The following is a 16,442-nucleotide window of genomic DNA, read 5'->3' on the forward strand; positions in this document are numbered from 1 at the left end:
CAGGCCCGGTTCTAGCGGGTGGGCTGGTTGGGCCCGGCCCACCCAAACATGAGCCTTGGCCCTTGCAGTGAGTGCTTGAAGGCCAATAGAAAATGGACACTTCAATTTAAAACGTTCCTCTGAACGTTGTTTTTCTTTGTGCTTAATTGGGCCTAGGCTCTATCTCACAGGCAGCCTCAACCATGCATCTCCTTTTAGAAAGGTGGGCTGTGTCTCGTGCAGCTTCAATAGAGGCATGGCGAAAGGGGACAAATCCTTTCTTTGGCACCGGTAACCTTAGCCTACTGTCCTGCTGCGTGGATAGATTTTTTTTCTTTGCACCGCACGGGAAAACTAGTTTATTTAATCTGATTCACCTTTCCTGGCCCCTGCAGCTGCTTATCACATCAGGCTGTGACACAAAGTTTGACTAATGGAGCAGGTAAGAGAATGTGTTACTATTTGTTTTTCTTTTTAAAATCTGCACAGGCCCAGCAGGACATATACTTTTTGGATGCTTCATTTAAACAGCTTTTTATCATTATCATGGCTGATGCAAGCCAACAATAAAAAATGTCCAGATAATGCTGGTGATTGATGATCTTGCTGAAGAGCAATCATTTGTCTGCTAGTAGTTTTTAAATGCAGATATACTGTTTTTTGTGGAAGCTCAGTTGGTTACTGCCTTTGTCACATAGATCGTTGTGTTACTTGCAGTTCAGAAGTTATAATCCTAACATAGGACAGTGACCAATGAACTGTCATCAAAGAGCTGCAAACAAACATGAATGGTATAGTTAGAACTTCACTTTTTTTGTTTTGTGATATTGGTAGAGATTTCCCAGTCTTTCATTATTCTAATGTTGCTTAAATGAGTATGTTTGGGCAGATATTCATTTTTATCAGTAAAGCCAACCCCCCACCACTGGAGTCCTCTTTAAATCCTGAGTTTGTGCTTCTCCAGACCAAACCCTCTTAAAATATACTGCCCACCAGTATGGATGACATGCGATTCATAAACCTTGTAATCCTCATTGGCTTATGTGACATTCCCTGTAGACTGATTTACAATCTTGTATTACTCATATACTCATAGTCTCTGTATAATGTGTGTGTGGTGTAAAGTACTGACACACACTACACTGACATGAGTAGAGATATACAACAAATGAAATGCATATGAGAGAGGGGCTATGGAAAGATGAGGGGCACTGTTGGAGGGTGGCAGTGAAGGAATGGGGCGAGGAGACCCTATGGAGTGATGAGGGGCACTGTTGGAGGGAGGCAGTGAGGGAATACGACGAGGAGGTCATGAGGGGGAAGGGGCAATGGGGAGAAGAGTGGCACTTGTGGAGTGTGGCAGTGAGGGAATCCGAGGGGGAGGTCAATAGGGTGGGAATGGAGGGATGAAGGGCACTATTGGAAGGTGGTAGTAAAGGTATCTACAGAGAAGGAGGTTATTGGTGTGGCTCCAAAAAGACGTTGTTATCGACCCTGTCATTTAATTAGCAGTCGGGTCATTAGGGCTACTGTGGAACATACTTTAAAGTGTGTGCTAATTATATTTACTGCTATATTCAATGTTTCAAGTTTGAAGGTGATTTTACTAATGTTTTTTACCCAGAAAAATGAAAGTGGAGCCCGTTGGTGGCTGTTATGGGGCTGGGGCCCAAGGCCAGCTGTGAGATAAGGTGTACTGGAGAGTAGTAGCAGAAAAGTGGATAATCAAGGCTGTAAGGGAGTGCGCTGCAGAGTCTAGGGTCAGGTGGAGGTAGTAACAAAGAGGGATTCTTCCTGAAGGCTTGCACAGAGGGAGCCCGAGAAGTGTCACTTGCCTAATACTCCCACCACAGGAACCACCTCTTCCCACAAAGGAACATTACATGGGGAAAAAACACTTTTTGAGAGTGATAACATTTAGAAAGAGATTTGGAAAAGAGTGCGTTTTACTGGGCCTTGTAAGACTAAGATAAAGGAGGGCCCTGAAGCAGGTCTGCCAAGACATATATGCGACAAATCGGGCTGTCGTGATCCACCCAAATGCACCCTTGGCCCACCCAAATAAAAATTCCTTGAGCTGGGCCTGCTGCTCCAAGCCATTTTTGTAAACAATAGTGTTTCACAAGTGAAAGCGCATGCGCTAGCGCAGTGACTCTGAACCTGTGGCCTGGGACCATTGGAGGTCTGCGACTCCTAATCAGGGGGGTCTGTGACTGCTTAGAAACTTAAATAATACTAACAGATAAAAAAAGTGCATATAAATGAAGAAGCAAACTGTACAATATTTTTTTTTCAACATTCTGTAAATGTGGGGAATGTGAAATTTAAAGATAAACATTAAGCTAGTATCCTCATATTGATTTGTGGGAGCAGTGGAAATGTATCAAAAAGAATACAGTATGGACCAGGAGTGGCCTCAGTTTAATTTAGATAAGCTCCGACCTTCAAAATAAAACCAACATGCTTTTTTATGTATGTGAATTAAATAGAATGTTTAATCATTTGTGTATTTCTTGGAATGAATGATTGTGTCTGTATCTTTTATGTATTCTTTTGCTGTTCAAATCAACGAAAATGCTTAGGTGGAGTCCCCTAGATTCAAGTAATGATGTAGTGGGGGTCCCCAGTTTTCAGTAATGATTAATTGGGGGTCCACAGAAGTCAAAAGGTTAAGAACCACTGCTCTAGGGCATGCCTGGACCCTAAACATTACTATTAGACACAGACTGCACAGCAGGTGTTCTGAAGGCAGCCCTTTCATATCCCTGCCATACTGGTGTACTAACTGAAGCTTTGTAAGCAGGGTGAAATTTATTTTCAGCAAACTGGTTATTGTTTACTCTGAGATACAATTCCCTTATTAATCTGCCCACTGATTATGTGCTCCTGGATGGACCCCGTGGAGTCTGTTTATCCCTGTTGGTTTAAAAGTGCCTTGTGGGGGTGGGGGGGGGGGAGGTCAATATAAGCTGTCTCTCGTATACATTTCTTCTCACCAACATATTATTGTTAGAGATGAGGGGGTGCTGTCCCTATGATACCCTTTATTTTAGATTAATTTATGGGCATGGTAGGCCAAATGAGGTATATCACAAGTCATCAGATGCAGCGTTTGACAGTACGAGGTTTTTCGGTATGTGTGTCACCTCCTCCCCATTCCAGCACTCAGAGTCGTCACGTATTGTCGGGAAACAGTGGCGCAACCTGAGAGCATTAGGGCCCGACAGAATTTCTTCTTTCATCACAACGCACAAATGCCGCCCAATGGATATCTTGGACGCGAGAGAAGAGGCGGGATCTGCGTCTGTGAACGCCCAATGGAAACCACGGTTCGACTTTTTTGATTGTGACGTCAAGAGTCATCGATTAAACAGGTATCCGTTTCCTTGAGAGCCTGGAGGCAGCAGGGCGGGGAGGTTCGAGTCAGCAGCCCTCCAGAGCCGCAGCGGCTAGGCAGGCGCCCCGAGCGGCCTCCAGACACACATTCAGAGGAGCTGGAGGTAGGAAGCTGCACTGGTGGGATGCTGCTGGGATGGAAACGACGGGAGGGGGCGCGGCAAAGGAGCGAGCCCGCTAGCTTTTCTGTGCGTGGTCGGTACGCAGCACGTGTGACCTGCTGACCTCAGGGGTCGGGGTCACAGCTGAGAGTGTCTGTGAGGTCATTGGGGCTGGGTCTTCCGGTGCTGTACGTAGACTCCAAGGGCGCTGTCTGGCTCGGTCCCCACAGGGGCGTGGGCTACTCATTCACAGACCTGGCACAGTGTACCCTACTCCGGGGATGTCTGACTCCTGTCCGCTCGGGCGTCTGCTGCAGGCAGGCGAGAGTGCAGTCCGGCTCCACCTCCCGTACAGGCGGTGGGCACCCGTCCTGCTACTCCCCTGGTACGGAAGTGCCTTTTTGGTGTTTTGATTTGTCATCGCACGGAGTCGTGGCTACCGAGACCGCTACAAAGAACTCCGACCGCACCCACATCCTTGGACCCCCGAGGCATCGGACAGTACGGTGACAAAGCAGGCCACCCCGGCGAACGCATGGCGGTGGGATACAGTGTCCGCATTGCAGAGCGTGTCCCCTGGACTAACCACCCAGGTACATATCGGTGCCACAGAGACGAGCTTCCTCCCTAGTATAGCCAAGGTGGCGATGTTACCAGGGCTCGTCAAGGCCTCCGACATAGGTCTGTCTGAGGGACAATCCCCCACCCGACAGTCAAGGCAGGAAGCGTTTACAGCGACCCAGACATAACCCGCTGTGCAAGACACTCCCACCCCCTAAAAACATGTTCAATGAGCAAGGTGATGAGGGATGTTACAATGGGCTCCAGGTGAAGTACCGGGGCAAGGGAGGCGCAGTGCCCAATATAGGGGAACACCATCTCGCCGCACTGTAAATACTCACACATCAGCTGTGAATTAAAAATAGTAAAACGAGCAAGGGGTGGTAGAATCCTTGCAGCTCCAGTATGAGCATAACGTACAAATGTTTCTGAAGATCATTAAAATGCCCTATTTAGTGGGGAACGAACCCCTTTTTACTGTTTTTGATTTTTGGATATTTATTTATGCCTCTAGAGACAGCCAATTAAAATGTAACTGTGCATTGCAGGTTGTACCGGAAGCAGACTGTCTTGTGGCCCAATTAAAATGCAACCGTATATGACAACGACAGACAACCTATACCGGAAGCAGACTGTCTTGAGTTCAATTGATAGCTTTATACGATTGTCTGCGAGGCCGATGGAACCAAAGTCCGCCACTCGTAAGGGAGGTCTTTCAAAGGCAATCGCGATATGAGGCTGGCTACATTCATCATATTCTGTCTTTGTGAGGAACTAGAGATTAGGCAGGAAAAAAAATACTGCCCACCTTGAGCTGTTTGGCAGCGGATGACTGAGCAAAGCAAGCGCCCCTGACCTTTCCTACGAAGACTAATGGGAATTGAGCCCTAACATAACATTTGCGAAAAATAGTGCAAATGGTACTTTTACAGCATGATTTAAGGAGAATGTGGTCGAAAACGGCATACTTAGTATTGCTGATTTATTACATTCTTTTCATTTACTACTTTCATTTTTTGTCTGCTTTTATCCATTATTTATTTGCATATTTTCTTTCTTCTGTTCAGTTTTCTGTTCATCTATTTCTTTTTAGCTTTTGTCCATATTTTTTTTTAATTCTTACCTTATTTGCTTGTTCGTTCCTTTTTTTTTTCTTGTAGTAATCTTGTCCTTATTCTCATTCCAATGTTTTTTTTATTCATTCCATTATTTAATGCTTCCATTTTTTTTCTATTTTCTTGCTTCTTTTCCAGCTTGCATTTTTCTTTTGTCCTTCCATCTGTTTTCTTGGTGCCCTTTTATTTTTCTTCCTTCCCTCGTTGCTTTCTTTCCCTTTTACATTATTTTGCACCTTGTTCACCTTCCTTTTATTTGTTTTTTTCTTAATTTGCATTCTACCGAGCCTCCTTTCTTTCCGCTCTCTTGCTTAGTTTGCATCTGACCCATCTTTATAATTTGTATATTGTCTTTCTTTCTGTTAACTTTCTTGGATTCTGTGGCAACCTTTGGCCCCACACCCCTGCTGTGGTATGGGAATTTATTCCTGCAGTTTTGAGCGAGGGCAGCGCATGCAATGCTGAGAGGCTCCACCCATATTTTTAATTGGCTTGTGTCATTGTCCTTCCTAAATGCTAGCTTCCGAGTCTTTATTAGGTTTGTTAACCTCTTAGGTGCTGCGCCTATTCCAATGGCCGACGGCACCACTACCTCAGGAGTGCTGCCGTTGGACGTTCGAACCTCACCTGCGCAATGGAACGTTCAGCACTTGAGCTGGACGTTCCATAGCTGCTAAGAGGTTAATCCCTCCTTGGTACCACCTTTTCTGCATTTGTAACCTCCCATGCGGACTGGTCTTTTTACTGGCATTGTTACACGGTCTGCTTTATAAGTAGGGCTCCTGGTTTTATGGTATTTCTTTTTTTGCCATTTCCGTCTGTATTTATCGATATTTATTTTCGGGCATGTTATCTGTATTTATCTACATTAATTTTTGCCACAAGTAAAAGACGATGCTATAGCTAGTGTTTTTCCACATGTATTCAAATTGACACTGCGCACATGTTTTCGGTTGTTATTGGTCAACACAATACATTCATATGAAATTTTGCAATTGTAGTACTAGGACCTGTGCATTTATAGTGACTGAGGACATATTGAGAATCTTTCTGGTTTGTTAATGAAATGAAGACCACTGAAAACCCATTCAGTATTTGCTGATGATACTGGAATGGCCAGAACATTCAAGAAAGATTACACAGTGTTAGCCATTCTTGCGTCTGAGAATGCCAGCCATATGTCATTGCACTGATGTCTTTTTGTGGAATATTGTGCATGAATATTTGTTGAGTTCTTGTTCAAAATTTTTCATTATGTCATCAGAAGCTCCAACCAACATTAATAAATATTTGTAATCATTGAAATCCTGACTAGACTAAACTTTCTTGAATGGATCCAGCATGGTAACCCCTTTCCAAAAAGAGCTGTAACTCATTTGTCCGGTTATGTTACGGCCTTGGACAGCATCCCACTTGTTTTCAGTGCATCTTTAAAAATAATCACCTCTTTAATTAGGGCATATGTTTTTTGTGGTAACGTTTGCAATAGACTGGTGGTCATTGGGTCCTGCATAAAGTCTTGCTCCAATGCCAAAGACATGTCAACATATATGGCTGAATATATTTGGTGGACATGTGTTTCTTCTGACTCCAGCTTATTCTGAATGTTGATGATACCAGTGGGAGTTTTAACAATGAAATGCAACTTCACATAGGAAGATTGGTGGTTTGCACTGTTGGGGCATAGTAGTTTTCGTAGGTGATCAATTTTGGATCCAGTGATTTCTTCATTGTTTACAAAAGTAACAAAGTAGTGCCATATTTCCAAAGTCTTGCTGCTCCCTCATACCAGTTGAACCATCGGATCACAATACCCACCCTTGGATATCCCATTCTCCCATCTACATTTCCTTGAGAATAAAAGTGTTTTAAGTTTTGTGCATACATTAAGACTGCTCCAGCCTTTATAACAAAATCATGCATGTCCCGGTTCTCAGTTTGACAGAGCATAATAAACAGCAGCATGTATAAGATGACATAGATCTTGTATATGAATGAAATTAAGCTCTGAGCAGCGCTCAAATCATTTACTGCCTTTGTCATATAGGATGCAGAATCAGAACATATTGCAACAAGGTCATGCCCTGAGGTACCCAACTTTTGAAGCACATTATATACAATGAATCCAATTTTAGCAGAATTTCACTGATCAGATTCAGTGATGTCAACTAAGGCTGAGCGGCGACCCTTTTCTTCATCATCGCTGTAATATGTGACCAATGTTCCAATGGCTGGATCACCATGCACCTCTGTGGTTTCACCAATTGTTCGAGATGGGGACATTAGCTACAGCTTGACATATATTTCCAAGCTGGGCTTCAAACACTTTGGGGAGATATTTTTCATTTGGCTGGATTTCCACATTGTCCTTGCTGCGGGGCACATCTGCCTAATCAGCTCTCCAGTTGGACCATCAGTCTGGTGAAGTGGAACACCACCTTCACACAGAGCTTCCACAACCTGGTGCGGGATACCCGCAGCCTCTTCAGTATTGTGGTGTGCACGAGTTGTGCATTCCTCCGTGGTCATTTGCTCCTTGTGGGCCTTCTTTACGACTGGAGAAGAAAGTCTCTCATGGGTTTTACTCCTCAGTTGGGCTTTGATATTATCTGTTGCCCTGTTTTCAATGTCAACAGTTGTTCAACATGACTTGGCAGGTTAACTTTTTCACTGCTTTAAGGGATACAGCTTCAGATTCTGCATACTCCTGTACATAATCAATGTCCTTGCATTTGCGACCCATCTCTATAAATATAAGGATTCAGCAATTAAGCAGTCATTGGGTTGATGTTTAAAATACTGTATGTGAACAGGACAAAACACATAGCCATTATCTGCACTGCGGAATTGGATACAGATATGTAGGAATTTTACCCCAAAGACATTGAAATCCGTCAATGTTTCTCGTTGATCTTAGCATGTACATTTTTAGTTGCAAACTTTATTTATTTTAGGAGTTTTATATAGCGCTGGCTTGACCTGTAGGTATCGGAGCGCTTTACATAAGGGAGAACGTGGACAGTACACAGGTTACATACAATAGATACATACATCAATGTCCTCCACTCAAAATGCAAGGGAAAGATCAGTTAAACATAGCAGAGCGGAGAGGGGGATAGGGAATAAGGCAGACAGTAATAGAAAGGAGAGTTCAAAGTCTAGTAGACCGGCCTAAACAAGGAGGACCTGATGTTAGTCCATCCCACCGGGCCCGAACATAGGCAGTCCAATTTGAAACGAGTGAGGAACCCACAGGAGGGTTTATGTCAAGGTTCAGTAGAGCAGCGGGACGGAAACACTCTCCCGAAAACAAGCATATTACTGCGAGGGCCATCAGAAGGGGTGAAATGGCCGCCTTGCACCCGCCATCACTGACTAACAGGGAGCAGACGAGAAGCAGAGGGGGAGAAAGAGTGGTTTATTGAAGTCCAACGCTGGGAGGAGACCAGCTGCAGAAATCAAATAACAGGAATGGGACAAGCTGCAAGAGGTGCTCCTGTGGGGAAAAAAAACACCTCCCAACTCAAAGATGGAGGGCTCGGTCAGTTATCGCCAGACCCAAGAATAATTTCTTCTTTATAAAAATAGGTCAGCTCCTTTCAAGATAACCAATTAGGTTTCAGGTTTTCGAGGAGCAGAGAAGACAGCTTGGTACAATTGCAGATGGCAATAATATGTTCATAAATACCAAAGTTCCTTCGTTGATATATTCAGTTAATCACCCGAGAGGGTATCCAGGCACTTGCAGGGTACGAGAGACTCCTTCAGATAGCCAGAGCATAAGATCATTTTGAAATTCCAGAACAGATCGGCCGGTCTTGAGTTAGAGGGCGATAGAAAAAGTATCCCCCCACTCGTTCTTCTACTGATGCAGGGAGTGTGGGCAACAAAGAGGGTGGCAATGGTGACGTGCTATGTAATCTGACCTCTGCAATCTTTTGTGATATTGGTAATCTATCAGTCATATCACAAAAATAAATGATGCACAACGACACCCTGGCCAAATTAGGAAAAAGAATAACTTTTGAAATTTGCCCCTTATGGCAGAAATACTCACAGCAGTGGTTGCCTTATTGTTCGGCTTCCCTCTGAGATAAAAAAGCTTTGAGGTTTCAAATTCTAGTTTTTCCAGTGGGGAGACAGAGTTGGACAAATGGTGTTTTTTTTTTTTAACTTGTTTAATGATGTGCTTTGCTTTGAAGAGTTACCCTCACCTTAGGCGTACACCATACTGACTTGAAGCTAGGTGTTTTATCGACCTGATAAGGATGAAAGGCTGAGGGGACCCACCGGATTCAAAACTGTGACCATGAAGTCGTACACAGTTGCACTGACTCAATATTAGTCCACTCGGCTGCTCGACGGCGGGGTCAGTGTGACACAGTTCACTCTAAGGTCAGGTGTGGAGTCGTATAGTGACAACCTCTTTTAAACAGTATGCTAATAATTACATGGAAGTACTAAGGTAATCGGGGCACCTCAAGGAAGTATTGAACGCTAAACTTAACAGGCTTACCTTAATTAATGTTAAACATGCAGTGACGTCAGGACCTTGCAGCAGCAGGCTAGTTAGTGCCACACACTGAAAGCAAGCCACACAAAGTGAACAGGGACTACTCGCATATAGTGCAGACTGACCTCCTACAAACACCATACGTCACATGTTACACCAGTATAAGTTTCAGCATGGTCCTCCGTCCCGCACACAGCGCAAAACTAGGACGAGGTGAAAACCACAAACGCAACGACCACATGTTGTGCATGACAGAAGCTAGCAGACTGCATACACGCATGTAAGCACCACGAACTGTAAACACCATGAGGGCATTAAACAGCGATGAGTTAATATGGGCGATGTGTGAGAATCTATTACAGACATTTAGATCAAAACATACCTCCCCTATGAAAAATGGTAGGGTGTCGCATCGATTATTTTCAGTATTATAAATAAATAAGCTGCTGTTGTGTTACATCAATATTGAAAACGCACCTCACTATCTCAGAATTATAGATATAAACACATTTAGAATTTGGAGGAGTGTTACTGTGCACTCTTATGACCTGGCCAAAGAGCATGAAAAGCTGAAACACATGCTTGTTCCATATTAAAAAGAAATTAATTAAAAAAACTGTAGCTTAGCACTCTTTTTAAGAAATATTCAAGGTGATTAGGGCAAGACTGCAGAACAGAGTTGGCTCTATCAGGGGGCCCATGAAAGATTAAAGTAAGGCAACATTTCAAATTACTGTTTAGCTGCAGGGTAACAGCCAAGAAGACTAGGGGGGGGGGGCACAGCATGCATAGGGGGAAATTGCAGCAGGGAAAGCTTCTGGAAAAGAGTGAAGACCTGCAGCACAGTTAGTAAGATAGAGGGGTAGGGTTGCAGGAGGCTGGTAGATGTACAGCTTCTGGAGCTGCTCTCGGTACAGCCCACGACATAGAGGGTATATCTGATGGGTGCTGAACTAAGTAGGGACGGGGTGCCAGCAAGAACGCAAGCTGCCGCCCCTTCTTTAGAATGCAGACAATGTAATCAATGTGCGATATGGCAATGGAAGGTGTTTGAGGCTTCCCGATTTACAGCCTAGATTTTTTTTTGTATGAATTAATAAACACATTAGCTTGGTCGTCTCGGCCAGCTTTAACACCTAAAGATTTTTCCGTTTATCCCCATGACCACCAGAAAACAAGCATTAGAAATGCAATAGGTCTCGCAGCATTAGAGTTAGTGCTTTTAGAATTGTTAATGGGTTTTTTTGTAAATCTTTAGCATGAGGGTGAGGGTGAGTGAGGGTGAGTGAGGGTGAGTGAGGGTGAGTGAGGGTGAGTGAGGGTGAGTGAGGGTGAGTGTGGGTGAGTGTGGGTGAGTGTGGGTGAGTGTGGGTGAGTGTGGGTGAGTGTGGGTGAGTGTGGGTGAGTGTGGGTGAGTGAGTGTGGGTGAGTGAGTGTGGGTGAGTGAGTGTGGGTGAGTGAGTGTGGGTGAGTGAGTGTGGGTGAGTGAGTGTGGGTGAGTGAGTGTGGGTGAGTGAGTGAGTGTGGGTGAGTGAGTGTGGGTGAGTGAGTGTGGGTGAGTGAGTGAGTGAGTGAGTGTGAGGGGTTGAGGGTGAGTGAGGGTGAGGGGTTGAGGGTGGGTGAGGGTGAGTGAGGGGTTGAGGGTGAGTGAGGGTGAGGGTGAGTGAGGGGTTGAGGGTGAGGGGGTAGGTATTTTGGGATGCGAGGTGACACCGCCACGAGACCTTGTCATAAATGCATAAAAACATATCCCTATAAAAAGAAAACAAAACACGAGATAAACAACATCCCTTAAGGAAAGTTACGTGCTGTGAGCCGCGGGGAGGGCTGTCGGAAACACCTACGGAACTGACATTTTAATAACGCGTGGGCTGCAGGAAGGTCCCCCGGCACCTTGCAGAACAGAGCCTGCTTGTGATTGTGAACAGTGTGTGGTCGAATCTGCCCTCCAGCGGAAGGAACGCATCACATTGTAAATGCACGCAGCAGGGGGCGTCATGATTACCAGAGTGGGCACAATAGCACCGGAATACCGCCTATGGAGGGGTGTGGGCAGTCTGATTCTATCAGGCAGCCCCCTGCAGGTGCTGCGTGGGGTGGGGCTTGAACTACAGGCCGGGGAGCTTTGTGTACTGTGCTTGTGTGACTACTTTCAGTAAAAAACAAGCTATAAGACGCTAGCACCAGCGATCTGTAGAGGACGGGACAAAAGTGAAATGTTAAACGCTCGAACATCTAGGTACAAATAGTACCCTAAGTCTCAGCGTAAAGCGTGCCATTAGACTTTTCACAATATGATCATGTACACTTAAAATCTAGAAGAAGATTCCTGCAGGACTAATCTCAGCAAAGAAAGAAAAAAATCGGAGGAACGGCTCCATCATAACAACATACGATAACACTTCCATGGAGATACCTTGCTACCGCCCCGTTTACCCGCGTGACACTGGGTTCTCGCGAGGACGCCTGGTGTTTTTTTTTTTATTCCTACGTAATGTGCCGTGCTGCTTATGGCGGCGCTGGTGATAGTGCTGTAAGCTGTTGGGGTGAGTAAGACTCGTAATTACAGTTTTCGGGGTTCTTTTAATTTTAAAATCGTTGCGAAACGTCTCCGAAACTCACCTCAGGGAGATGGCGGGTTCAAAGGCTTGTAGTAGGAGGAATGTGAGTCTTTGTAAATAATTTAGGCACAGGAAGAGAGAGGGGTAGAACTGAGCAAAAGAACAAGACGGACGGAGGAGAGGGGAGGGGGAGGAGTAATACGACACGGCGGGAAGGGGAGGGGGCGGAGCGGGTACGGCGCTGGTGATAGTGCTGTAAGCTGTTGGGGTGAGTAAGACTCGTAATTACAGTTTTCGGGGTTCTTTTAATTTTAAAATCGTTGCGAAACGTCTCCGAAACTCACCTCAGGGAGATGGCGGGTTCAAAGGCTTGTAGTAGGAGGAATGTGAGTCTTTGTAAATAATTTAGGCACAGGAAGAGAGAGGGGTAGAACTATTGAGCAAAAGAACAAGACGGACGGAGGAGAGGGGAGGAGTAATACGACACGGCGGGAAGGGGAGGGGGCGGAGCGGGTACGGCGCTGGTGATAGTGCTGTGAGCTGTTGGGGTGAGTAAGACTCGTAATTACAGTTTTCGGGGTTCTTTTAATTTTAAAATCGTTGCGAAACGTCTCCGAAACTCACCTCAGGGAGATGGCGGGTTCAAAGGCTTGTAGTAGGAGGAATGTGAGTCTTTGTAAATAATTTAGGCACAGGAAGAGAGAGGGGTAGAACTATTGAGCAAAAGGCAGGCAGGGGAGGAGAGGAGGAGGGGGGAGGAGAGTAGGGGAGGCACGGCCTAGCGGCCGTGCAATCAAGTAGTGAGGGGGCGGAGCAGGGGGAGGCTGTGAGAGAGAGTAGGCAAGGCAGGCGGCTGGGGGCATGTGCACGCGCATTTAAGCTCAATGCGCATGCGCGTTGAGCTTAAATTTCTCGTGCACTGCAAGGAATCGCCACGATTCCTTGCAGTGTGGATAAAGAGCGGATAAGTGCCAATACTCTCGCCTTGCTCGATGCGCATCGACAGGCGAGACCTAAAAACAGTTGTCTCTTTATTGATCTTATCGAAATTGGATTACTGCAATGATCTTCTTGCCAAACTTCAGAAACTCCAGAGTGTACAGAATGCATCAGCAAGGCTTGTTTTCGACTTGCCTAAATTCCACCCCGTTTCATTTGCCATCAAGGAATTGCATTGGCTGAAGGTTGCAAACTTCATCAAATTTAAGGCATTATGCCTTACTTTCAAAGCTCTGGATATTGAAGGCCCTTGCTATTTAAAAAAAATCTCTCTCATGGTATGTTCCTAATAGAGAACTTCGCTCTAAAAATGCCATGACAATGCCTTGGTCCAGGTACAAGAGACAAAAATGCGGAGACAGTTGTTTTTCCACCGAAGCCCCTGCCCTGTGGAACAGTTAACCTATAAATATCAAAGCAGCTCCAACATTGTTGGATTTCAAGAAGCTAATAAAAACCTGGCTTTTTAATTCTTGGGTGCATAATCGCTCTCACCACCAGTTACCCTCACCTGACTGCCACTCAAACTGCGCCAAGACACCTATGGTTATTCGAGCTCTTTAGAAACATTTCAACATAAAGATATTGTACATTGCTAAATGGAGAACGCTCTTCAATCACATTGATTAGTTGGAGAATGGGGTGGTAAAGCTGATTTCCTTGGTTTGGGATTTTACAATGACTGAAGAAATAATGGAATGTCCATAGTGTTTGCTCTTAGGCTACAGTAATGTGTTTTTAAATTAACAATCCATTTCAGAAAGGTCAGCAAATTGAATTAATAATATAGATTCATTTTAGTGTAAAGATGGCATCTGCAAATCAATTGGTGCTGTAATTGTCCTATCTTTGTGTATACCGAACAGCTATGGATGCAATGAAGAAGTTCGCTTTTGCAAAAGCTGAACACCCCTCATGAATGAAGGATGTGCTTCAACTGGTTCTGTCTCTGCCTTCTTTCCTTGCCTGGCTTAAGCGTCCAAGTCATGGACTTCGAGACTTAATGCCCAACAGCTTGTGAAAGGTACTACTGCAATTGCACAAAAACATTCATGGCATGTAAATAATCTACTTTAATATGCGCCCTTGGTCGAGGAACAATTATGAGCTGCAACTTTACACAACTGTTACCTGTGCAACATCCCTGGCTTGTGCACACGACCTGGGTAAGGACACCCTCCCAACATTCACCACACAAACTCCCCAAAAACACACGTGCAACTGCACAAACACCACCATTGATTCTACACGGACATGCAATGTTTCATCAAGGGACCAATAAAGAGCAGAGGGAATGACAAACTAAACTGGCAGGTTAAACCCCCCCCCCCCCCCCCACATGAGGAAGGAGGACAGAGGATATGATTTCGGACTATGGTGCTGCACGTTCATACCTGGAGATGGTGAATTCCGAAGAGCCGGGGCAGCAACAAATGCTGACTCTATCAACACGGAGGTGTCTTTCTGGAATCTCGGTGGCCCAGTGGTGATCGTAGTGTAGGTAAAAAGGAGGAAATAGTGAGTACTTAAAATAAAGGGCAAACTTTATGAGGGTGGGCCCGGAAGGTGATTCTTCAATCTGACCAGGATTGGTTCAGGGGCACGGCAGTAGGTCACTTTATGACCCTGATTGGAAGGATTAGAAGGAATTTCTAGCATCTGGAAAAGGGCGTGGTGAGTAAACTCTGGATTTGAACACAGCAGGGTGGCAAAATTTGCTAGTATTTTGCCGTTTCTAAATATAAATACAGACAAAAGAAAAATAGTTCTCCAACTGTATTTATATGTGAAAATCAGTTTAAACGGAAGACCGGGAGCCCTAATTATAAGTCTGTGAGCACTATTTTATTTAATACTCTTCCCCCTATGCCACCCACTACCTCACAGCCCACTTTAACAACAGCACCTTATTTATTTATTTTTAGCAGCACGGTCCGGATTTAGCGGCCGCACTTATTTATTTTGCTTACTAGTGCCCATGTGGCACTTTCACATTCATAGAGGCCACACCCCTTACTTTACACAAACCTCGTCCCAAAAAATCTGTTTGTGAATTTGACAAACGGAGGCTTTTTTTTTGTTAAAGCGCCCATGTCGTACTTTCATGTGCTTTCACTTTAATGTTGGACACTCCCCTTTCTTTAGATACGGCGTGTTTAAAGAAAGGGGTGCGGCCTTCATAAATGTAAAAACGCAGAATGGGCAATAGTAAAAAAAAAAAGATTTGCAATGCAATAGGTCTCGCATTTCCGAGAGTTTAAGCTATTGCATTGCTAATAGCTTAAACTCTCGTTAATGTGAGACCTATTGCATTGCAAATGCTTGTTATAATTTTCTGCTTCTGTTTTGCCCGAACTGGCAGCCATAGATTAAAATTAGAAAATGCCAGGAAACAATTCAGTCTGCTGCTGTGGCACCCCCGTTTATTGTGATGCCCTTGCTGACCCTGAAGGTTTGGCAGATACTGCCACCAAGTCAGAATCTACTCTGTCCCTTCAACCACTTTGAGTGTCACCTGGCATTTGACTGCCTCTCCTAGTCGGGCCCAAATTGTACCTACTTGTCCTCTGATGTGTTTCCTGCCTCCTCGGCATCGAATTTTCTATATCTGGCAGAGTGCTTGGCTTTAACTTCGACCGCCCACTTAGCTGTTGTGTACATAGTGCTGAGCAACACAGTCACCTGTGCCAGGGTAAATCTTTTGCTAGTGCTTCATCCAAAATATTTGTGTGCTCCGTGCCAGGTTTACTTGCATTCTAGAAGCGACGATCTCCTTTAGTGATGCTTGACCATGCGTGGGAGTACAGTAAAAAAAAGCCAGTCAAAATCACCTGCATCTGGCCAGTAGGAGTTGGCAGTTCTTAGTGCTTTAGAACTAGGCGCTGCTAAGTGTTGCCTTCTGATCGCTAAACGCATGAACGTTTATCCATTGTGCTTCCACTTCACCATATGAACTCTTTGGAGTGCCATCTTAATAGAAGAGTTCTGGGAAGGGGCTTGAGGGTAAATATTCCAACGCGGTGTAATAATGCTGTTCAATATTTTTCGGACCCTAACCGCTGAGACAGGCCGTTAATCGAAAGTCAGCCTGAAGATTTCTGCTTTAAGCAAACTGTCGAAGAACAAGCGGTTAGGGCCTTTTTGGGATTGCATGATCTGAATGTAGGTTCACGTTTCTGACGTTTGTTCTCTCGTTTGTGGATCTGCCTACCGGTAG

The 16,442-nt window shown here is 44.8% G+C and overlaps 1 protein-coding gene across 1 annotated transcript in view; it reads left to right on the forward strand.

Annotated features, from left to right (window-relative positions):
* Positions 1 to 3,325: 3,325 nt before the first annotated feature.
* The window catches only part of ZDHHC9 (zDHHC palmitoyltransferase 9), a 245,746-nt gene continuing 232,629 nt past the window's right edge, over positions 3,326 to 16,442 (forward strand). Inside the window, exon 1 of the mRNA XM_086918808.1 lies at positions 3,326 to 3,479. The gene's annotated coding sequence lies outside the window, so the exon portion shown is untranslated. The remainder of the gene's footprint in view (positions 3,480 to 16,442) is intronic.

This window comes from Lissotriton vulgaris, chromosome 4_1, assembly GCF_964263255.1.
Source record: "Lissotriton vulgaris chromosome 4_1, aLisVul1.2, whole genome shotgun sequence".
Lineage (NCBI taxonomy): Eukaryota > Metazoa > Chordata > Amphibia > Caudata > Salamandridae > Lissotriton > Lissotriton vulgaris.